This window comes from Podarcis liolepis (genome assembly GCF_965112155.1).
Source record: "Podarcis liolepis genome assembly, chromosome: 1".
NCBI lineage: Eukaryota > Metazoa > Chordata > Lepidosauria > Squamata > Lacertidae > Podarcis > Podarcis liolepis.
This window is the reverse complement of record NC_139554.1, coordinates 54,360,579-54,384,737: the sequence shown is the minus strand read 5'-3', so window position 1 is coordinate 54,384,737 and position 24,159 is coordinate 54,360,579. Positions and strand designations below refer to the sequence as shown.

General features: G+C 41.7%; 1 protein-coding gene across 3 annotated transcripts in view; it reads right to left on the bottom strand.

The window, feature by feature from the left end:
• Positions 1 to 24,159, bottom strand: part of LRRC4C (leucine rich repeat containing 4C) — a 614,900-nt gene that overhangs the window by 372,371 nt on the left and 218,370 nt on the right. For all 3 annotated transcript variants that reach the window (XM_083464159.1, XM_083464156.1, XM_083464158.1), the window contains exon 2: positions 17,076 to 17,165. The gene's annotated coding sequence lies outside the window, so the exon portion shown is untranslated. The remainder of the gene's footprint in view (positions 1 to 17,075; positions 17,166 to 24,159) is intronic.

The following is a 24,159-nucleotide window of genomic DNA, read 5'->3' as shown; positions in this document are numbered from 1 at the left end:
CTGTGTAGTTGCCCAAGGTAAACAAATGTGAGGCTATGGAGAAATCATTCTGTATTGATTGATTTGTACAGTCCATTTCACAAGCTTAAAATTGCTTATTTAATTGAATGTGAAGATTTGATTCCACAAATTGTTATGCATCTCAATAGTAGGGCTTGAATGGATTTATACTTAATAAGCAGGAGACTGTAAAAATTCACCAGACTCATCATCCTAAACCAAGACCTGCTTTGTGTGCCTTCCCATCAATATTCAGGACGCGGGTGGCGCTGTGGGTTAAACCACAGAGTCTAGGACTTGCCGATCAGAAGGTTGGCGGTTCAAATCCCCACGATGGGGTGAGCTCCCGTTGCTCGGTGGGAAGGTAAACAGCGTTTCCGTGCACTGCTCTGGTTCACCAGAAGCAGCTTAGTCATGCTGGCCACATGACCCGGAAGCTGTACGCTGGCTCCCTCAGCCAGTAAAGCGAGATGAGCGCCGCAACCCCAGAGTAGGTCACAACTGGACCTAATGGTCAGGGTTCCCTTTACCTTTACCATCAATATTTACACCTTGCGGCCTCTCTTTTTGGTCAGTCATTCATGATGCCAGCCTCTACATTAATGGGGCCCCATGCATACTTCCACCAGATACACATGGTACATTAGCCAGATGCAACCATATTTACATTTATGTATCCTATTATATTTTGAAAGAGCCCAGGGTAGAATTAGTCTGATTTAGTGTAGGTTAGGCTAGGGGAAGAGACATCTTGCTATTTCTAAGGCAAAAGAAACAAAGCAGCTCTCTGTTATTTGTTTCAGGGACACAATAAATCATTAAACTGACCATGTTTTGTCCTGGGAAACAATACTACTTCATTTATTCAAGTTATACTCTGACTCACCGCAAGAGCTGTTAACTTTGTTCTTTTTAAATGAAGTCTCAGGCAGTTATCAGTTCAAACCATGAAGGATACTCATGTTACCATGGTGATAGTTGCCCCAAAAATAAAATAAATTAAAAGGCAAACCCCTAACATTTCACAGCAATTCCACTGCTAAGCAGGAAGGCAGCAACACAGCTTGTGGACTTAGCAGCAAGCTGAACGGTTCTCTATATTTATGAAGATGGGAGCAGAATGTGAAGTGCTTTTCTTCTTCTTTTTTAACTGAAAGCCTACATGATTATCCAAAGTCTTATTAAGGTCTTTGTTTAGTTGATGATGTCTTGTACACAGAATAATGGCAGGCATGTGGTGTGAGGTTATCAGTCCTTCGTCATGCTGTTCTATAGCATAATAATAGGCCTCCGGCACCAAGTTGAGAATAAAACAAAATATTTTCTTGACACTTTTGTGCCCCGTCATATCGACCAGAGAACGGAACTGTGTGCCAAAAGCACATTCTCATTGATATAGTACCGTGCTGAAGGTTTCACACAATTTAAAATAAAAATAAAAATTGGAGAGCAGAGGGCAAATCAAAGTGGCCTCTGAAATTCCCATGGCAGGGAGAAACTTGGAGAATTTTCACAAGGGGTGGGGTGGACAGAACAACTGCACTTACCATAGTAAGTGTACAAGGTGCCAGGTGGACTTTTTTGTGCTCCATTCTTTAACTCTTCCCCTACATGCTCATTGTGTTAGACATCTCACAAAGGCTCACAGTGACCACAAAACATTTTGTGGCCACTGTAAGGGAGTGCTTCCTTGCTGGAAAAAAATTGGTGCACCTCAGTGAGTGTGTTGTGGTGGTTTTGTTTAGCTTACATGGAGAATAGAAAAGAAACCATTTAATACAGAAAGCACAATCTTCACTCATGTAACCAATGAAAGTTTTCCTGATTTCTTGAAAGAAGCAGGAAAGCCAAATGGCTCTTCCATAGAGAGAAAGGAGTTTTGCCAAAGCAGGACCTGTGCTCAACACAGCACTAGTTTGAGAAGCGGATTTCAATTTAAGCAAGTGCTGGGGGATTTGTGAGCCACCAAAACAACACATGATACAAGAAAGAGTTATTAAATAAATATTAGAAACCACGAATGAAAACAGAGGGAAAGCATCCAGAAGCTTAATTTAAAACTGCTGTCATCAATATTAGTGTAGACTTGTGGTCAGGCTTTGCTGAAATCAATGGAGTTTAATGCTTGTCCAATGACTCAGTAAACTAGGTAGTAAATTTTTCAGACTGAGCCAAGAGCAGTCACAGTTAATCAACCTAGCTCCACAGGTTGAAATTCACAAAGGAAGATGGTTGTCTTGTTCTCCCACACACATTTCTAAATTCCTCTTTGGGAAGGATGGAAGAACCTGACATCCATTTTAAGCTTCCACATGCTTAGGAGAAACTTCCACATATTCCCCTCCCTCCCACCTCCAGTTAAAAAATAAAGCAACAGCAACCCAGAAAATCAAACTTAATGTCTTGGGGAGGGGGATTCCATATATATTTAGCCTCACCTGTACTTAGTCATATGAGCTTCATGCATCAAGAAGAAATATAAATATTTCTTGAGAGTAGGAACAGGCAGATCCATCAATTTCAGCTTCTTTGTAATAACACTAGAATTTGTGTGCATCAAATGAAGCTGGTCGCTGAGAGATTCAAGACAGATAAATGAAAGTACTCATTCATGGAGTGCATAGGTACAGCCATGGAACTTCCTCCCACAGGAAGTAGTGATGGCCACCAACTTGAATGCCTTTAAAAGAGGACTATGCAGAGAGAAGCAACGCCATGGTGTATCTACTTGATGCCTTCATCTGCCCAGCTACAACAAAACATGTCTCTCCCGCTTCAGTCTCTACAGCGACAACAGGCACTGTAACCTTCCAAGAGTTTGACTTCTCTTCCAATGGCGCACTCCTCCATTATCTCCCAAGACAGATGGATGCCAACAACGACAATTGCAGGGACCCTCTACAGTTCTATGGTTCTATGGTTTTCTGAAATAGCCTTTGCCACAGGCAACCTACTGCTTGGAGGGAAGAAGAAGCCTTTCATAGCATCCCAGGTCAACCAACAGCTCTTCAAATTGTCCCATTCTTTAGCTTACTCAGAAAATTATCACATCCAGGCAGCTTCTCTTATCAAAGGGAAAGTATGAGTTTCTGCTATAAGGACAACTCCACAATTAGACTGCACCATCTGAACATAACAAGCCCGTCTGTTCCCCTTTCCTGCTTTGTTTGTCTATGTGTGTTTTGAGGGTGGAGAACAGATTAGAAAATTAAGCTTGTGGAGAGAATGAAAATTACAGGTTGCAACTAATTAATATAACAAGCATGTCAATGCTTCAGTTAATCTATTAAGTCCTTCACTGTAACTGAGAAAGCACAAATGGGTGTGTTTTTTTGCATTACTTTTTCTGCAGAAAAAAACTGAGCAAAAACCACAAGTGAGATAGACTGGACATGTCCACTAAAGGTCTGGTGATGGAATCTCCATATCTAAATCTCATGGGTTTGCTGTGTACATTCATCATTAGAAATGTAAAGCCTTCTTGTCCCAAGACCCAGCTCTTTTTATGTGGTTGCCCCCATTGTCCTTGACATTCTCCATATCAGGAGGATGAATAAACCACTAAAAAATTATCAGTAAAATGTTTGAAAAGATCATTTAAAACCTGGTTAGGTTTGCTTAAACAAACAAAATTAATCAGGCACTGAAAAGATCACAGTGAAGACAGCTGCCTGATGTCCATAGGTTGTTGTTTCTTACAAGTGTGGAACGAGTATTATGTAGCACTTCTAACAGTACCAGTTCCACAGATCAAAGCAGTCAAATGGGCACATAAGGGGTAAGGAGATTTAATACCACAGTTCCTTCCTTAGAGCAGTCCTTCCCAGGATGCCAGCAGTTGTACCACTGTGAGCATCACCTGTTCAAAAAATGTGTGTTGGGGTCATAGGGTCACTTGGACTATCTCTAGAATTGCCACCCTGCAGCCTTGCTCTCCACCAAACATGTTGATATATGCACATAGAAGAATCCTGATTGGCTAGAAGTTCTCCTTATGTGGAGGAGTGCTATGCAACACATAGGTCTTCTACACATACAAGGACCATGTGCATCTAACATGCAGCCAGTAGAGGCTGTGGCCAGTGCATGGTGGCTGCATGGATTGTACAGTTGACAGATGTGATCTCACTCCCAACAGGTGAGGAGTATTTATACATTCCTAGGGATTTTGAAATATTTCCCTGAGCAGCAATGCTCATGGAAGGTAAAGTATCTGTGGTATTGAATCGTCAATATTCTTGCATGCTGCTTTGTTTCCATATGCATTACATTTCAGTAAATCAATCTGAAATACATTTATCTGTGTACTGTATTTAAAAACCATTACTATGAGACTTGGGCAAACAAACAAACCAGCAAACCTTCAAATGACAGGGGTTTTAAGATGGGTCAGAGAGGAGAGGAAAAGAAGAGGAATGTACAGGCAGCTTTGCAAGTGTCAGAAGTTTGTCACTTTCATTCTTCTTCAAAGTGAAGGATGAAAAGGGTCACTTAAATCACATTTCTGCCTCCTGAACTTTTCTAAAATAAAAACAAATGAAGGCAATATGCAGCAAGCTGCAGTGGTCAGCCAAGATACATAACATCTTCCCGGAATGACAAATGATAGCTGTTGAAAAGGATAGTTTGATAAAGGGACAAATATGTTAACCCTGTCTCTGTTTGCCAGTTACCATTTACCCATGTGTTTTTCCAGCACCCAGTCCTGAAACAGTATCATTACAGAGCTTGGAAGAATTAAAAGGAAACTTAATCTATAATCAGTACAAACTCCTCTCCACATTATGGTCTTTATTCTTCATGCCACATAGCAGTTTTGTTCAATGGCACAGAACATTTTGATCCCCAGACTGTCTTTTGGTACAAATGCAAAATCAGCTGTGTGGGCTCATTAAAAATTGAATATCTGTAAATATTCACTTATATGTTTTGAATTTTCAACACACTCCAAGCACACACACACACACACACACACACACACACACACACACACACTTTCTTATGTTGATCTGTTTGATCTCATGTTGAAATAGTTGTGTAGCATCCTAGAACTGCTAAGATGCAACAATCACACTTCCATTTAATTTGTACAATAGATCTATAAGGGACGTGGATGGCGCTGTGGTCTAAACCACTGAGCCTCTTGGGCTTGCCGCTTGCAAGGTCAGCGGTTTGAATCCAAGTGATGGAGTGAGCTCCCGGTGCTCTGTCCCAGCTCTTGCTGATCTAGCAGTTGGAAAGCATGTCAGTGCAAGTAGATAAATAAGTACCACTATGGTGCAAAGGTAAATGGTGGTTCTGTACACGTTGGCTTCCATCACGGTGTTCCATGTGCCAGAAGCGGTTTAGTCATGCTAGTCACATGACCCAGAAAGCTGTCTGTGGAAAAACACCGGCTCCCTTGGCCTGAAAGCGAGATGCCTGCCACAACCCCATAGTCGCCTTTGACTGGACTTAACAGTCCAGGGATCCTTTACCTTTTAACTTACAACAATCTACAGTTCTTCAATGTAGAAAAAAATGTGAGCAACTATTTATTATGACCTATTCAGAAAGTGAAGGCAGCAGGAGCTGTAGAAAACACCATCACCCATACCTATCTTTAATTGTAAAAATAATTAAAATCCTTCAGATTAACACTTACAGTGCTTCCAATTTATTCGCATGTCCTACCATCTGCCATCCACCTCCCCTTGGGAATATTTCCTTTTTTTCAGCATCCATTCATTTCTGAAACAGATCCAGCTCTTTACCTTGCTCAGATTATTTTGTGCATAACAGGTTGCCAGAATGCCAGACAATTTGATTCATTTGGGGGAAGGGGCAGGCTGCAGCTGGCTTGCTTTCGAAAAGGCTATTGAGTATTAGAAATGTTAATATGCTTGTTAGCAACATCATTTGCTAATGAGTTACAGTAACTACATAGACATATCAAGTGAGTGTCGGAAACAATCCGGAGCTGAGAAGAGTTGCAAAATGCCTACTAAATTATGCATATTAACAATACATGGCCACCATATTTAGACTCATCCAACAGTTCAGAGTGAACAGAACCCTGCCTTAAGGTTCCCACAAACACAGAGAGATATTGAGTGAGCTGAAAAAGTCACATCTTGTCTAAAATACTTATGCACTACATTCTGTAACGCACAGTGGCGATAAGAAATCCAGTCTATAGAAACCATTATCAACATATATAAGTTGAACATTTCAATTACCTGCTCTCAGCAAAAGGCTCTTAACCTATTATTATTATTATTATTATTATTATTATTATTATTACTACTACTACTACTACTGCTACTACAGTATTATTATTATTATTCCCATCCTTCACCCTAAGGTCCCAGGGCAGGTAACAACATTAAAACACAGCATTTCAACACAGCATTAAAAACAGTTTAAAATAACTAACTATTGCAGAAATAAGTGGGATCCTAAAAATATACACCTACTCTCCTTACCAGAACAATTTTATATACTGCATTATTTTTTAATAACCAAAAAACCCAGTAAAACGCAATATAAAATTATATGCAAGCATATAAAATAAAATAAAACAGAAATTCAAAATATTCAAATGTGTAAAAAAAACATCCAGTTTTATGGTTCAGGGAAAACCTGGGCAAAAAGATGTCTGAAGGAACTGATAGTTGCTGCTCTGCATGTGGCAGAAGCAAGGGCATTCCACAGTACATAGACAATGGTAGAAAATGCCCATTTTTGCATGCCTGTCATGTGATATTCTGTAGCACAGTGGGTAGAATCTCCCCAGATGATCTGTTATCTGCCCATGTATCTGTAAGATCACTAAGCCAGGTCTGTGCATTTTTAAATGGGGAAGAATGCACAATTAAGTGTTTTCAGATGGTGAATGATGCACAACTAAGCTTGGTCTGACTGCTTCTAAATGATACTGGATTTAAATAGATTTAAACATGCTTAAATTTGTTGGACTGTGGTTCATATTCTACTATTAAATGGAGCTTCTTGAAACCCCCTTTGATGAGGAAGACTTTTTTTAAAAAAAATATATTATCGAGCGTGCAGGTCATGTTCTCTTGTTTTCTGTGACCTTTCTGGAGTGAGTAGTTTACCAGCATCAACATTTTTCATTTCTTTAATGACCTAAAAAGAAATGTCAATGAAGTTTCCTGGAATGTTCATCTTCTCAACTAAAAATAGCCATTGCGTTTCACTGAAAACGTCACTGCACAAAGAGAAAGAAGGGGAGGGAAAGGTGACTAAAATGGTAAATGCAATTATGACGATTTCCCAGAATATTGAAGATGATGAAAAACAAGCAATATTCCACCCCGGTCAGAAAAAAATGTTTATACACAAAATTTTGATGAGAAAAAAAAGTCTAGTGTGGAATTTGCAAGAGAGAGAAAGAGAGAGAAGAGAGAAAGAAAGAGAGAGAGAGAGAGAGAGAGAGAGAGAGAGAGAGAGAAATGACCACATGGACATAAGAAGGTAAGGCTAGGAATATCTCCTGTTTGAAACCCTGGAAAGCCTCTGCCAGTCAAAATAGACAATACTGAGCTAAATGATCTAATGACCTGACTCAGTATAAGGCAGCTTCTTACTTATCTAGGAACATGTTATGTTACTCACAGATTTAGACAACTGAAAATCATAGTAGCCTAGACACTGAAGATCAAATACAATAGGTTAGATTTAAATTATGTGAGAAATTGACTGATGCACTGTCACTTCATACCCTCTCCTCTTCATTGCAGACCCTTAGAATGCCGTTAATATCTGTTGGAAGAGTTGGGAAACTTGTTTGGACAAGGTAACTCACTCAATTCCTTCCAGTTCCTCTCTCCTACGCCAACCAGATGTGGCACACACATCCTGCACCATGCTGAATGGCCCTCTAGCCTTGTGGAATAGTTTTTGGGAGTCACAGGAGACTGCAATGGAAAGGAAAACTACGAATATCCTATTGTGTTGAGCTGCTATTTACTTCGATCCAACAGTGTCCTTCAGCTAGAAGATGGCCTCTTCTGTTCACAAACTGCTATTTTTGATGAGCATTGCATGAGAAAAGTGATCACAATCCTGGAGCGGTTCTTCCAGTTGCACAGCTTCTCAAATAAGACCTTTGCACAAGCTGTTTTCAGTACTTTGAATATAGAATCTTTATGACAGAGGAGGGGTGGGGAAACTTTTTCAACTTGAGGGCCATGTTCCCTTCTGGTCAACCTTCCAGAGCTACATGTCACTGGTGGGTGGGGCCAGAGGCAAAAGTGGCCACATTTAGAGATCAAATGAGAGCAATGAATGTGAATCGTTGTAACCATATTCAAGTTTCCTTGCCTTTAAGCATCCCTCTTTGTTCTCCATCCAGGCAAACAAGAAGCATCAATCTATCTGAGACCCTGGAGAGCCTTGGTCAGTCAGTGGAGACAAAACAATAGGACCAATGGTCTGAGTCGGTATAAGGCAGCTTTCTATGTTTCTGTCTTCTATGTTCACACTGACAATGTTTTTAGTAATTTCTTACAGGTATCGCTTGCATGAAAGAAGCCAATCCTGTCAGCCAATATGCAACTTGATCAATACATTTTCTCTGCATGAACACACACAGAATGACGACTATATCAGAGAGGAAGAAATATTTGATCTGTGTAGCAAGCTAACAGCAAGAACAAGGAGCGACTGAAAGTGGCCTCCAGGTGAAAACCAACTTGTCTGCTCCAGCTTCTAGGCTTCGTTGCCTAGATCCTCACGACTTCTAATGATATCATTCCTTTATACATCTCATAAGGTTCATCCAACTCTGTGCTTTGAAAAGCATACTTTCCACAAGGAAAAAATGCCCTCTGTCATTGCTTTGATATACAGTTCATGGAAAGCAAAGCATGTCGGCATGATTGAGGGCACTCACTGATGATTAGCGGAGGAACTATGCTGAGGTCTGCTACTTCCAAGCTTAACATGGTATTTCAGATATTTCACTTACGTTGCCTTGAGAAAGCTAGTGGCAAAGCTTGTCCAAGTTGTTCCACAAAGAAGTAAAGTGATCCAGTGTCTGCTTCATTGTATGCAACTGAAAAAATATATATATGAAGCAATTCTGCCAGTTTGATTAACAGGCAAGACTCTACAGGGTGACAACTATAATCATGGCTGTCAGAGCCACAGTTTACTGTGTTCAGCATGCAGATTATTCCACAATCCTACCAAGGTGGAAAATAGGGATCAAACTTTCTGAAAATCTCAATGTTGAGCTTGTTAACAAAGATTCTTGCTAATTCTCGTCTCCCTCCTTGATCTTGACTTTTTCCTTCTTCTTCTAGGATCTTCTAAAAGTAAAATGACTCCTGAATATTTTATGCATTATTGTATACCATGGTCAAGAAGGTGGTTTCTGCATGGGCTGTACAGGGTAGTGAGGGGCAGATGGGGCTCATGAACCTGGGAAGGCAGTCCATCTAGGAGAGGGAAAACTCTAATCCTAAATGTCCACTGCCTTGTGTGATATCTTTGGGGAAAGAATCTGAAGTGGAGTCCCTAAGATGACTGCTGGCCCCTTGTATGCCTCTTTGCAGCAGTGGAGCATGTCTCCATGCTGGGTGGGGTGGGGTGCACACGCCCATGCAGTGGGTGGGGCAAGCTGTGGAGGACAAGTAGAGCCCACCCAGTACTCACCACTGTTGGAGCAACACCAGCCCCAAGCAGCAAGGTTGTTGCACCTTTCTTGCACCACACACCTCAGATCTGAGCCTTGCAAAGCTGCTTGGGAAGGGCGGTGTGGGGATGCAGCAACCGTGCATCTGAGCCACTCCTGGGTACCGGCAGGGAAGTTTCAGCAATGAGGGAGGCAGGTGGGCATCCTCCTGGCAATGGGCCACTGGTGAGCTGACTAATCCCGTCTGAGGGGCCCCTGTGTCAATGGAGGGCAAGCAAGCAGGTGGGTCTCTCCCCGACGTGCATTCTGCAGCAGGGCTGGTGGTGTGCTGGGGACTCTAGATAATGCTCTGATCCAGATCCGGCTGCTGCTCTGCCCTCGTTGCCTTTGGCAGAGCCCAGCTGGCCAGGGCAGCAGCAGCAGCAGCAGCTGCCCCTTGGCAGAGTGTGAGGGAAGGTGCCTGGGCTGGAGCTGAGAGGCTCACTCCTCAGCAGGCTCTTACTATGAGGAACCTGCAGCTGGCTGGCGACGGGGAGTGCGGGGGGCACCTGTGCCTCAAGCAGCTCAGCGGCATCCTGAAGCTCCAGTGGAAGTCAAACCAAGAGCCCATAAAACAGCACCTCAGTGGCTGCCAAAGCTCCCATGCGGCCTTGGCGCCCAGCAAGGTGGGTGCTTCTGATGGACCCCTGAAGGCAGTGGCAAGGCAATGAAATGGTGTTCCCACACCAGCAACCCCCAGCAGCCTTGCAAGACTGGGATCTGGGGAGGGCGGTGATGGTGCAAGAAAGATGCAACAATCACATGCTGCCTGTGGTGCCCCACCCTCAAAGGCACCAGGATCAGAAAAATTCCAGGATCTAAGAGTGGCAGTTTTTTGTGTTTTTTTTAAGGAATGCTCACCCCACTAGTAAATGCATTTACTGTCTATTTTTAAATTCCATGTACAAGTTCTACTTGTCCACCCAGCTGAGGCAGAACTTGAGTGTGAAACAGGCATCCTAACGCTATCACCCCCAGCACAGCCCGGCCTGCCCTCGTGCTCCTCTCCATGAGTGTTGCTTCCTGCAAAGCTAGGAGAGGAGTGCGGGGCTGCGCCACAGGGGAGGCACTTGCCTGAGGTCGCCTGTTTTGCGCCCTCTCAGAAATCTGCACCCGGATCCACAGCCCCCCTGTGGCTTAACTAGGGGTGAAAAGTTTAACTGATTCCTCAGATAAATCAATTAAAGCTACTTTTAACTTCAGTCAAACATTTCAGTGCTAGTCAAGTGTAGAAGGCTGAAATTCTGTACACACTTACAAATGAAGAAAGCAGATCTGGATCATGCCTTTCTCCTGGGGAGAAAAATACTTTTATTTGTTAGAAAAGACACCCCCACCCAACACTTATGAATCCAGGAGGCAAGCATAAATCCATACATTAGTAGCAAGAGAACATATAATTACTCCTGCCAAAAATATGTGCTTGGAATGCAAGGATTCAAAATCACTTTTATTTCAAATTACTTTTTTAAACAGTATGATTTGCTGAATGTATTATTATGGTCTCTTCAGATGAAAGAAAAAACAGATTAATAGCAAAGAACATATTGATTGAAATGTAATTTCTATTACCACTGCTAAAAGGTGTTTTTGCATGCAAGTTGGAGTTTCAGTAAACAAAGCTTTTGTGCATGTTGATATAACATATTGTTGCACATTTCTATGCTATGTTTTCGCCCATTTATACAAAATGGTAAATAATAGTTCACAATGTTCAAGTGCAGAATTTGCTGCCTTTTAATTTATGGTTACCAGACGTCCCCGTTTCCTGGGGACAGTCCCCGGATTTCCAAATTTGTCGCCGGACAAAATCCATCCCCGGAATGTCCCTGGATTTCATTTAATGTCCCCAGATTTATATTTTAAGTGTTGTAGATTTGTTAGTAGGGAATGAATGTTGCATGATTGGTTCAACGGCACAAGACACATCATATGGGGACGTCTGGCAAGGCAAAATGGCAGATGCCACAGCAGCGAGCAGCTCCTGAAGCCAGCCAGAGCCAACTGCACTACCAGGCTGGCTCCAGGCTGCTGAGACTTCTGCTGCTGCTGCCACTGCCAAGGGGGGACTGGGGATGCCCGCTGCATCAACTGGGGGAACCGTTCCCGCACCATGACCCAAATCAAGCCAGGAGTGAGAGCACTCAGCCACCCAGCTGACTGCCCAGCGGCACTCCAGGGCCAAAGCAGGAAGAAGGAGGAGAGGAGGAGAAGGAAGAGAGAAAAAGAGGAAGGAGAAAAAGGAGGGGAGCCCCGACCTTGCCGTGCCACTGAGGAGAAGAGGTAGGAGAGCACTGGGAGGACAAGGACACGTGGTCAAGCCCAGGCCTGACCTGAAGCTACTCCACGGTGGCTAGCACTCCAAGAGAGCAAGTTGGGGCCCGGAGGAAGGCTGTGCAACAGAGGAGACCACAAAAGAGAATATATTACTTCTTGATTTTTGTAAAAAATAACTTTTTTCTCTTTTCAAGAAAAAAAAGTGTCCCCGGATTCTTTGAAAAAAATCTGGTAACCTTATTTTAATTAGAAAATGGCTCTTACAAGACGAACGTGCAGGCTCAGAGTGACTGCTTCTCATATGGTGCATATGATTTTGAAGACAAAAAAGTAACATATAATATGTTTTCTGGATCATGTCTCTTCCCAACATCAGTGTAATTAATGACTTTGTAAATCCCAGATGCAATTAGACTTGATATCAATTAGATATCAATTAGACTGCCATATCAAATGTACTATGGACCGGTGATGTGTAAAATAAGGGGCATACAAAGCCACCACTTTATAAATATAGGCACACTTGAGCTAATTGAAATACATTGAATTTTGAGCTCATTGAAGTATGTTGAATGTTGAAGATTTATATTTAAATCTTTAATAGGTTGTTGAAGTATATTTATATACTGCTCTTTGGTCAAAAGCTCTCAGGGTATTGAACAGCATGTTAATACAAAAGAAAAATACAATAAAAGTAAAATAAATCAATGGAAACAATGTAAAATAGCAAAATCAACGACATGCCATTCACATTTGTGCCCATTGTATTTCCATCATGGAAAGGGGGAAATCCATTCCCTTCTGCAGATCTGGTTATGTTCTACTATGGCATGGGTTGCCAATAGAGTGCCCATGGGCACAATGATACCCATGAGGTCTTCCATCATTACTCGCAAAAACTCTGAGCTCACACTAGCTGCCCTCTTGGTCATGGTGAGATGGTTACCTTTTCACCTCTTGAAAAGTAGATAGAATTCAAGGAGGAAGTTGGAAGAGTGACACTGTTTCCCACTTCTCCTTTCAGCTCTATATACTTTTCAAGGCTCAGATTAATTCTACAGGGTGCAACCTTTATTCACATCCCTTGGAAAAGCAGTGTTTGTGTGTACTTAATGTCTTTCAGGGGGCTGCGGCTGCTGATCTGGGGAAGTAGGAAGAGCTGTGTCAGACAGCACCCACACCACTCGTTCACAAATCAAAATTTGCCTATGGATATAGGAAAAAAAGTTGCTGAACGTTGTATATCCTGTAAATGAAATGCTATCTCTTTGTATTGGTAATCAATATGATCTTTACATGGCATCAGGCAGAATTTGTATCACATATGACAAAATTCCGGACAGGTCTCTCATTTCAAGTGTGTGGACATTATGCATTTCATTCTATGGAAAATGTGTATAAATGCATTTTGGTACTTCATTCCCTTAAGGCCTTATTATGAAAGCAGGTGTGGGCAAACTTTCTCTTTTGGGCACTTTGTGAGGTATGTGGCATCCATCCAGCCACATGCAGCAGGGGCATTTAGCTATTGATATGGAGACTGAATAGCTAATAGCCCGATCCTGCTTGTCACTGTATCTGCAAACAGGCATATAGGAAGAGACACAAGGTCTGCTATGCCATCACATCACCACTGCCTGTGTCACTATGCTGTTGACACAGGCAGATTCAGAAAACCCCACTAACACAGTCAAATGGGTTGATGTTACTCTACGAACAAGAACCAACACCTCCTGTGTGCTGCTGCAAAGACACGAAACCTTGTATAGGAATGGAAAGGAACATGGGTGAGAACATGGGATGCAAAAACTAGGATATCCTAGGTCAATTTCTTGTGCACCATACTAAGGACATTTCAGTTGCCCCAGAGTCAGCAACATTATGGTGCATACATAATGATTCACCATGGTTTAGGAATACCGTTTCCCATTCCCAACTTTAATTTAGTGTTGCTTAGACAATACATAATTTTAAAGACAGAATTTGAAATAGTGGTGCCAAATGACCATACAATTCAAGAGAGTCCGTGAGACTTCTAAGCAAAACTATGAAACCTTTTTCTTGTATTTCATGGGATTTTGGCCCCACTGTTTATGGTTTTTCTCTTTGTGTTTCTGCTAACCGAGGATAACACTTCAAGCATCTGATGAAGTAGGCTCTAGTTCATGCCACAATAAATTTGTTAGTCTTTAAGGCACCAGAAGACTCTTTGTTATTTTTGCTGCAAACTGACTAACACAACTACCCTTTAAAAGTTGCAAGAAACAGATAATGATAAGCAACAAACAATGTGCACAGGGCTCTGCAGCACATTTTCTGGCTTGTTTGGGAATAGACAAATAGCCACTCTTCAAAGGACACCAAAATGACTGAATTAGGCATTCGTTCAAAATCCAAACATGGTAAGTGAGACACCAAAATTGTAGTATTCATTCATCCCAGAGCAGAAGATCTGAGAACTCTCAGTATGAAACAGGTTTTGGCTCTCAGCAAACCCATCCAACTTTTTGGCAAACAGGATCTGCAATGTGAGACATGCTTTTGCAACGTCAGGACAGCATCACTCGGGATGCTGCTACAGTAGAAGCTAGAGCAAAAAGCCTCTTGTCCTTCTCTTGTGTATTAGTGCAGTACCCCTGTACACATCATTAATATTACTTAGTACGTTCTCAGTGCTAAAAGAGATGTACACTTTGATTAAACCTGTCTTTGGCTCTGTAGTTTAATATGTGGCATCCCTGCAGCATAAAGGTCACCATGATGCTATTTCTGGGGAGAAGAACTGATCAGACACCAGGTCACTCCACTGATTATCTGGGGCCTTTATAATTTTCTTTGCTAAGCTTTATTAATTATCATCAATCTTGGTCTGCGATGCCCTTTAAAAAGTAAAAGGCTTGAGTTTTCCTAGATGTATGGATGTCTGCTGAGAAACAGTTCTGTGATAGAGACTAATGCTTCGAGGTTAGGAGATTTTTTTAAACAAAAACCAAAACCACAAAACCCTAAGGTGCCTGCAACAAAGGCAGACATCACACTGAAACATGTGAGAATCCTAGATCTTTGCCACATGCCAATGAATAAGATGCTGACAACTGTTTGGGGGGTATAAAACCACAGATTTACTAATAAGTAAGCATGAATCTGCTTACTAATTATCCCCCTGTAGGGACGTGGGTGGCACTGTGGGTTAAACCACAGAGCCTAGGACTTGTCAATCAGAAGGTCGGCGGTTCGAATCCCTTTGACGGGGTGAGCTCCCGTTGCTCGGTCCCTGCTCCTGCCAACCTAGCAGTTCGAAAGCACGTCAAAGTGCAAGTAGATAAATAGGTACCACTCCAGCGGGAAGGTAAACGGCATTTCCGTGCACTGCTCTGGTTCGCCAGAAGTGGCTTAGTCATGCTGGCCACATGACCCGGAAGCTGTATGCCGGCTCCCTTGGCTAATAAAGTGAGATGAGCACTACAACCCCAGAGTCGGTCACGACTGGACCTAATGGTCAGGGGTCACTTTACCTTTATCCCCCTGTGAGGTTGACTAACTCTAGGTGCCCCAGACTTTACTTTCTCAGATGGACAACACCGCTGGGCTCCAGTCCACAGATTCATAAAGTGGCTGATGTGCAGCCTTCATTGTTAGCCAGCTTTAAAAGAAAGCAGATGGAATCTTTGGCTGTTCCCCACTGGACAGTGTTCACAGGGAAGAAGCAGCTGGGATTCAGGTGAGGTTACTCCCCTTAACCACACTAAGCCAGGCAGCATTAAGATTCAGTGTTGCAAGGCAGCTCTTCACCTTCAAGTGCTCATCAAAAGTAGCTCTAAACCCTACTCTGTTTAGCCCAACCTGGCAGGTGTGACAAAAGGAGAGACCACAGAAAGCCTAGGCAGCAAGGAATACCACATCCTAGTCAATCATATAGTGTGAAGTAGGTTAAAATGGAGAACAGGGACAACCAATCTCAAAACCAACAAAAACTTACCCCTTGGCTCCCCAAAAGGCAGGGAGCAATGAAGTCCACTGTCCAAAGGGAAGGGTGGAAGGGGGGCTGTGACAGGGATTAAGAGAGCAGGGATTAAAAGTCACACTTGACACTATGTATCATTGGCTGTCCTATGATACTGACACAGGCCAAGTAAAGCCACCCAGAAGTCTCTCCTACTACCCAAAGCAGATGGCACATTCAAGGCTCAGTGGAGTAGCATTCTCAGTTTATATCCAAACTAATTCCATAGGGGAAATCCCCCAGAGAGAAAACAAAGTAATACAAGCATCCAGACATTCTGCCTCCATAATTTCTCTGGTAGCCTGCATTTCATTTCATTCCCCCCCCCCCTTTATATATTTATAGACCACATTTCTAGACAAAGTCCTCTCAAAGAAGCAAGCTACACTATATACATAAAATTACAATGTTAGATTGTATTAAAAACCAACATTTCAAGAAGTACAAAACAGTTTAGCTGGTATACTCGGAGATTTGAGAAATAATAAACACCCTTCTTATGGAAGTACAAAAGTCTTTCTTTGGAATTGTCAGTTATTTATCTTCTCTGAAGGTGGACATTTTAATTATGTACTAAAGGAGATTTGTGGCTTTCTGTTGCTAAGTGCTCTCTCAAAGCACTGCAGTGACCTAGCCCAGCACAAAACACCTATCTTACGAAGCTACAGAATAAAGCACAATGGAAATATATGGGTGGAGATGTACAAAAATCTATGGAAAATCTTCCCAACACCTTTTCAGAAGCCTCCGGAATTCCAAAACATGCTCTTTACTCTCCACTGATTTCGAAAAGCAATTTGGAGATTTGACAGCATAAGATGCTAGGCATAGAAGAAAAAGGTTACACTTCTCATTTACCAGTGAATGGCTTTTGGAACTTATGAGTTTGAAGAGCAGCTTGTGACTTCTAGGAAGTACTTTCGCAAATCACAGTTGAGGGAAAATGAGCATGTGGTCCTAGCCTTGCTATATATGGCTTGGTCTCATGTTAATTTGACAGCTGACATCAACTAGGAATGCACAGTAGGGTATCTTTCTGATGAAAACCAAAATGAATTTGCTAACCAACATTGACAGCAGAAGTTCCACTATAAAGCAATTAAGCAGTACACTCACACAATATTCAGCATATCCAGTCAAATGACATCTTCTTTGGCCTCCATATCTTTAAGCCATCATGATCTTTTGTATGAGAGAAATTCATTTCTGAAGAGAAGAAGAAAAGCCAAAAGTTAAATAGACTTAGAATCATAGAATCATAGAATCATAGAGTTGGAAGAGACCACAAGGGTCATCGAGTCCAACTCCCCTGCCAAGCAGGAAACACCATCAGAGCACTCCTGACATATGGTTGTCAAGCCTCTGCTTAAAGACCTCCAAAGAAGGAGACTCCACCACAACCCTTGGCAGCAAATTCCACTGTCGAACAGCTCTTACTGTCAGGAAGTTCTTCCTAATGTTTAGGTGGAATCTTCTTTCTTGTAGTTTGGATCCATTGCTCCGTGTCCGCTTCTCTGGAACAGCAGAAAACAACCTTTCTCCCTCCTCTATGTGACATCCTTTTATCCTTTTTGAACATGGCTATCATATCACCCCTTAACCTCCTCTTCTCCAGGCTAAACATGCCCAGCTCCCTTAGCCGTTCCTCATAAGGCATCGTTTCCAGGCCTTTGACCATTTTGGTTGCCCTCCTCTGGACTTAAATTGTCTTATAAAAGATCTTTGCATGCTTCACTAATTTCTGTGGGGCCTGAATGTTCATTAGATGGCACCCCAAGAACTAAAAGGTAAGCAAACAAGCATACAAAAACAGAATTCTTAAGACACCAAAGTTACAAAAAATGAGTGGGCTTCAACTGGTGCCCTAATATTCATGGAAGGGCTTTTGATCCAATGGATGTGTGCACAAATGGGAAAAGAGAAGAGGGAACTTTTGTCAAATACTCTCCCCACTGCACTCTGTGGCCCCACCCAGCATGAGCACCTGAGAGCTGGGGAACTTTCCAGAAGAGGGTGAAAGACGGCATGGGGGTTGCAGAGGGAAATGGGCAAAAATTGCCTTCCCTCGTAGGGCACAGACCAAAACCCTTCTGTTAACTCAAGTCATACTGTGAATGACTAAGTGCTTTCATAAAGAAAATCAAGGAAATAGTCTAGTGTCATCGGTGAAAAACTTCAGGTTATTTAATACTTTAAAAAAAAAAAGACCAGTACTAAAATCTGATCATTTCCCTAAGAAAGTGGGATATATTAATATATTTTAATTGCTTCAGTGATTCAAAGCTCATCAAGAATACTAATAAGAATAACTATGAACAGAAAGATAGTATGATAGGTAATTGAATAAAGTCCCTCTTTTTGCACAAAGACTTGAGTACTTGAAAAGATACTGGTGTCAACATGTATATCTTCATGAAGTGAGAGGAGCTGATATGATACAGCATTGCTATTTTCCTGCTTTTCATGGAGCAATGCATATGACATTCTATATCTGTGTATTTGTGAAGGCATAATCTCCTGCATTTTTGCAGGCAGCAAGGAATAATGGGTTGGATTCATACTTTGTCATTCTTAGACTCCCTGCTGAAATAAGTGAGGCCCCACCTGTATTGGCATTCTGATAGCATTCCCTTGATCTTTTGGCTTACGTGTCCTGTTTTAATTCTTGTACTATTTTAACTGGTTTGTTTATCACATGTTTTATTTATAAATGTTCATAAATGTTTTAGTATTTTGTTTTTAGTTTTAAGTATGTTGTTCATATTTTAATGTTTACATATTTTTGCATTAAGTAGTATGTGCATATGATAATAATAGTAATAATGATCCCACTGAACTCACTTCAGACTTAGTAAATTAGTAGGTTGTGTCTACTCTAAGCAGATAAAGTATGGAGCTTTAGTCTCACCAATGAAATCAATGGGACAATTTAGTAACTACCTCGGTTTTCAAACATTATCCATTCAGGAAGACTGTTCAACTTCCGAAACATTAGAAAACCGATGAGCAAAGGGTGGCCTGCCAATTCAATAGAGAAAATTGTGAAAAACAACAGATACATGCAGTGGAAGCCATTCAACTTCTGAGGAATGTTCAAAAACCGAAACATTTGGCAATGGAGACATCTGAAAACTGAGGTACCATTGCAATTTCAATGGGAAAAAGGATGTTGAGAGTTGTTGGGAGACCAACATTTTCCTCACAGAGCTACAATTCTCAGCACTGTTTAACTATCAATCCCTCTTCACAAGGAACTCTTGTGTGAATGTTGGGGTGAATGTATGGTGTGAATGTGGCCACAATGAGAACCCAGCCAATCTCTCCTGATCCTAAATTGACAGAAGGAACACCTAGTTGCAAGTAATGTGGAGCAGCCATTGTGCAAAGTGACAGATATATTGATGATTGAAGGGCTGGTAATGGCTCAGAGAGGCACCCTTCATAGAAATCAGTATTTCAGGAACCCAGAAACCATAACTGGGGCTTTGTCCTGTGAGGCTAGGAAGCTTGTAAAAGAAAAGGAGACTGGCCAAATGGGACCCAGGCTTTAAATGAGAAGCTGAAATGGAATGATCTTGGGCAAAATAGCAGCCAAACTTATTCTGGGCAAGGTCTGTTGGTCAGTTGAAATTCCCATTGTCCCCTGCCCATCCCTGCTTCATCTACATTAAGAATGTCATCCAAGCTTGAAGTACAGCCATTTTTAGATAGATGAAGTTTAACTTAATCTATCAACCTTGCTCTATGGTCTAAGCAGTGAAGCAAAGAACACTTTTTCAAATTAAACATTAAGCAGTTATTTATGGAGTCGGAACACAAGTGCTAATGTTGACATTTGGTCAGAACACAATGGCAAAGCCCTCTGCTGTTTCATGAAGAACATAATGACTAATGAGGTTTGTAACTACCACAATTAGTCTGGTTTTACATCTCATCCAGAAGACTAAGCTACACTGTGGCTCCCAAGCACATTTGTAAATGGTGTGGATAAGTGTTGCCTCAGATGTGAAAAATGAAGCCTGGTGACCACCTTGTTTTGAGTTGTAGACGTCAGTTGGCCCATAACCTGAGACTTGGGCCCATCCTCTGTTGTTGGTACTACTCTACATTTCAGTCAGTGTGATCAGAAAAGCATGCACAGCTCCAGCAGTGTCTTCAGCAGAACACCAGAGTTTTCCTGCTTTCCAATAGTCAGCTTTCTCCAGAGTTCCTGGTTAAGAAAACTCCTTACCCATTCAGTTCAGTTTAGAATCTAAAGTGTTTATTGTCTCATGACACAAGACAAGCACAGACACACTAGCTACATAAACTTGAAGAGATGCCGGTACACCATGATCTACTCTATTATAATATCGTTATTCTGGTTTTAGAAGTAAACCTTGTGAAAATACAAGCAGACAGAGAGATTCACTAGCACTTTAGCATACTAGCTCACCATGCTAAACTGAACCATATAACATTGAACCTTCAGCTTTTCCACATCAATTCAATCCAAATGCCTTCCAAATAAGTCAGGGGGGAAATGGTTCACCATGTCTTTTGTTAATGTTATATCTCTGCTGGGGTTCTCTCACCAAAGACTACTTGCCCCAAACTTGGGTCCTGGATTCCAACCAAAAGTGAGGTAAATATGTCTTCAACAACAACAACAACAACAACAACATTATACTGCAAGATATATGTCGTCGTCCCCCTGCTGTAATACCTTCCACAATGTGTGATGCCACCTCTTTTACTTCAAATCCCCTCAAAGCTGACCTTTTCCTCAAAGCTGTTTACACCTGTCTCCACTTCCACTTTAGGGGCCTACAATCCAGCCTTCTTTACTCTGCAAAGTACCCTGCACACTGATGTAACAACAGCAGCAGCAACAACAACAGCAACAATAAACAGAAACCTTCTCTTAAATCAGTGAAATTTATCACCTATAAAATATAAATATATCAATTTGACCTAGAGGTGGGCGCAGCCTCTCAAAATACTCCATCCTATTTGTAGGTTAAGACATATGGAGGGCCATGTGACCAAACAGATGCAGGGTACAAACTTTTTTCAACAGTTTCTCAGAGTGGGGGATTCTTTCTTAAGAGATTCACACACACACACACACACACACACGAGTGTTGGAAGCCTGGACAACATTTTGTATCCTCCACAATATCCTCCACATAACATTGGGGGCTAAAAATGCCACACACACTATGTCATTCATCTATCAGCAAAATACTGAGCATTCCCCTTCTTCAGTATCTATTTTTCTTCAGTATTTTATAAAGCACAAATTCCTGTGTGAGGGAGAGTCTCAGTATGCACACTTGAAAACAAACCAGCTCATTTACGGACAATTCCTGGGCCTGGATCAGCCAAGAGTCTCCTAAATTTAACAGGAATGTCTCATGGGAAGTACTCAGCAGAGATCTTAAATCAATTTTGTCAAGTTACCTAATTTGTCAAGAGGAAAAAAGACAGTTCTCCAGAGATAAGTGATTGAAATACATCAGAACAGCAGAATCAGGTGCATCTTGGGAAATATACTTTGTGGGCTTTGATTTGAGCTGTCACTGAAAACATGATTCTGCAATTCTTTTTTTGGCAAATAGGGAACTTGTAAAAGATTTGCTTAGACTAACAAGGCTGTATTTCTTTCTTTTTCTTTTTTGTTCTCAGACACAAGCCAAAGATCACAAATCAAGTGAAAAGAAGAGAAATTAAATAATCAAAACTGGGGACTGGGTTCAAATATTAGAAGCTGCATTTGCCTTGGTAATGCTTTTTGAATAAAGCATTTTAAGTAACACCTTTAGCAACTGAAACTAAATTCTATTTGTGTCTGTCTGTTTGGCTATCTAATAGTGGACTTGAACCAATAGACCCAATTTAGTCATGTGAAGACAACATGATAAAGCTCCAGTGTTTGCCCATCTTGAGCTTCCTGCAGCAAATGAGAGAGGTAGGTAGGTAGATATAAAAAATGAGATTTCCAAGTGATGAATATATTTTGCTGTCTCCTATGCTGAGATAATTAAAGCTTTACTGTGCCCTTTTTATTTGAGTTCATAGCAAGCCATATTACCAGCTCATTGTCTCATTGTACATAACAACCCATAATATAGCAGAAAGTAAAATATTGAATACAGATGGGCACAGCAATCCTAGCTGGAGAATAGCAGAGCAGCAGTGCTCCTGTCATATCCGAATCCCCCTACTGGCTCCAGCTGCTAGGAGACAGCTTTCTTGTTTACCATTTTCCTCTGCCCTGAAATAATAATAATAATAATATAATAAAAAATATTACTTGTAATATTTGTCCCAGCCAATCTAGGCGGCTTCCAGCATAACAAATGCACAGCAAACTGTCAAACAGTAAATACCTCCTGATACAGGGCGGCCTTCAGATGTCTTCAGAAAGTTGTATAGTTGTTTATCTGTTTGATATCTGATGGGAGTGTGTTCCACAGGGCAGGTGCCACAACCAAGAAGGTCCTCTGCCTGGTTTCCTGTAACTTCACTTCTCACAGTGAGGGAACTGTCAAAAGACCCTCAGAAATTCTGTGGCTTTACACTGGTTACTACCAGTGGGAGACCTGCCAATGGTAACTTCCTGCCCAGATGGGTGGCGGTTGAACTACAGTAAGCTTACCAGATTTTTTTCAATGAATCTGGGGACAGTTTTCAACTTCAATGGATTTTGTATGTGTAAATCCGGGGACTCTCCCCAGGCAACAGGGACGTCTGGCAACCTTAAGCTATACTGGAGACCCCCACCCCTTCACCCATCACAGCACACCAGCAGTGCTTTTCTCTGCCAACAGACAGGGGGCTAGATTCAGGTAGGTAGCCGTGTTGGTCTGACACAGTAGAAATATATATATATAAATAAATAAAAATGTCCTGTAGAACCTTTGAGACCAGCTAAGTTTGTTCTTGGTATGAGCTTTCATGTGCATGGACACTTCTTCAGAAGAAGTGCATGCACACAAAAGCTCATACCAAGAACAAACTTAGTTGGTCTCTAAGGTGTTACTAGGCAGGGGATTGAGCAGCATACTAACCCATGCCCAGCCATCAAGGGGCTAGAATTCTAGCCTAAGTAAGTTGTGCTTTAGTCCTGCGGAAATAATTTAACTTAGTCATTGTTTATGTCAAGAGACAAAACTATGACTCAAACCTAGCCCAGTAAATTTAATTTTCTCCTTCCAGTTAAATACCTGGTACTTGTTGAGGGATAAGGCCCAGGCTGCCTTAAGCCTGTAAGGGGAGAAAGTCCCAGGAGTTTCATACATGCCTTCAAAGTTACATTCTAATATGTAAGATAGGCTGCTCTCAGTCTCTAGCTGTCTTAGTGGCTGGAGAAGGGAAGGACGAGCTGTATGCAAATAGCCTTCATACTTGCATAACCTCTAATGTTATGGATGTTCCCTGTGTGAATCAGATAAATGAGGCTACACCGCTTTTGATATCCTTGAGAAAATAAAGCAAATCGCTGTTTTAAAATTAAGTCACAAAAATGATTCATGGGTGCAAGCTCTGTGACAGCAATGGGTGGGTGAGGGAGCTTAGACTCGTGGAAGGAGTGATCTGAGGGGCCTCAATGTCACCCTCCATTGATTTGAGTGATGCAGCATGTCAAGGATAAAGAACGTCATGTGGGAACAGCAAAGAAGCAACAATGCATGGTATTTTACGGCATCACTTCCATTGTCAGTTACAATAAAACCTGGGGACAGACCTTGGGAGGTAAGCCATACATTGATTTGTTCTTGAAGCTTTGATGGCGTGTTGGTTGCTGTGTAATCTTTCTTAAACCCTTCAATAAAAAAGTGCAGATTGTTTTCAGAAGACCCTGCCGGTGGCTTTGACATATGCATGATTGATTGTTCACACAGCCCATGTCTCCGTTGTTTGTTATACAAATATTTTCAACCTTCTTTTAAACATGGGAGCAAGCCAGCATGAAGCTCCAGACAGCCAGGATTTCTGTTACTAAATCCCAGCTCTAGAAAGCATCTCAGCTGAAGGACAATTTGCCTCGCTTGACACCTTAGATGCAAAAGGTGCTACTAGGAATAATGGCATGGATTTAGCTTGCTGTACTTCCAAGTATATGGCAGGCAAAACAGCTGCCTTAGGAGTACCACAAAGCTAAAGCAAATACTCATTTGAATCAGGCAAATTTGTTTTGATGAAATTCTCATCTCTT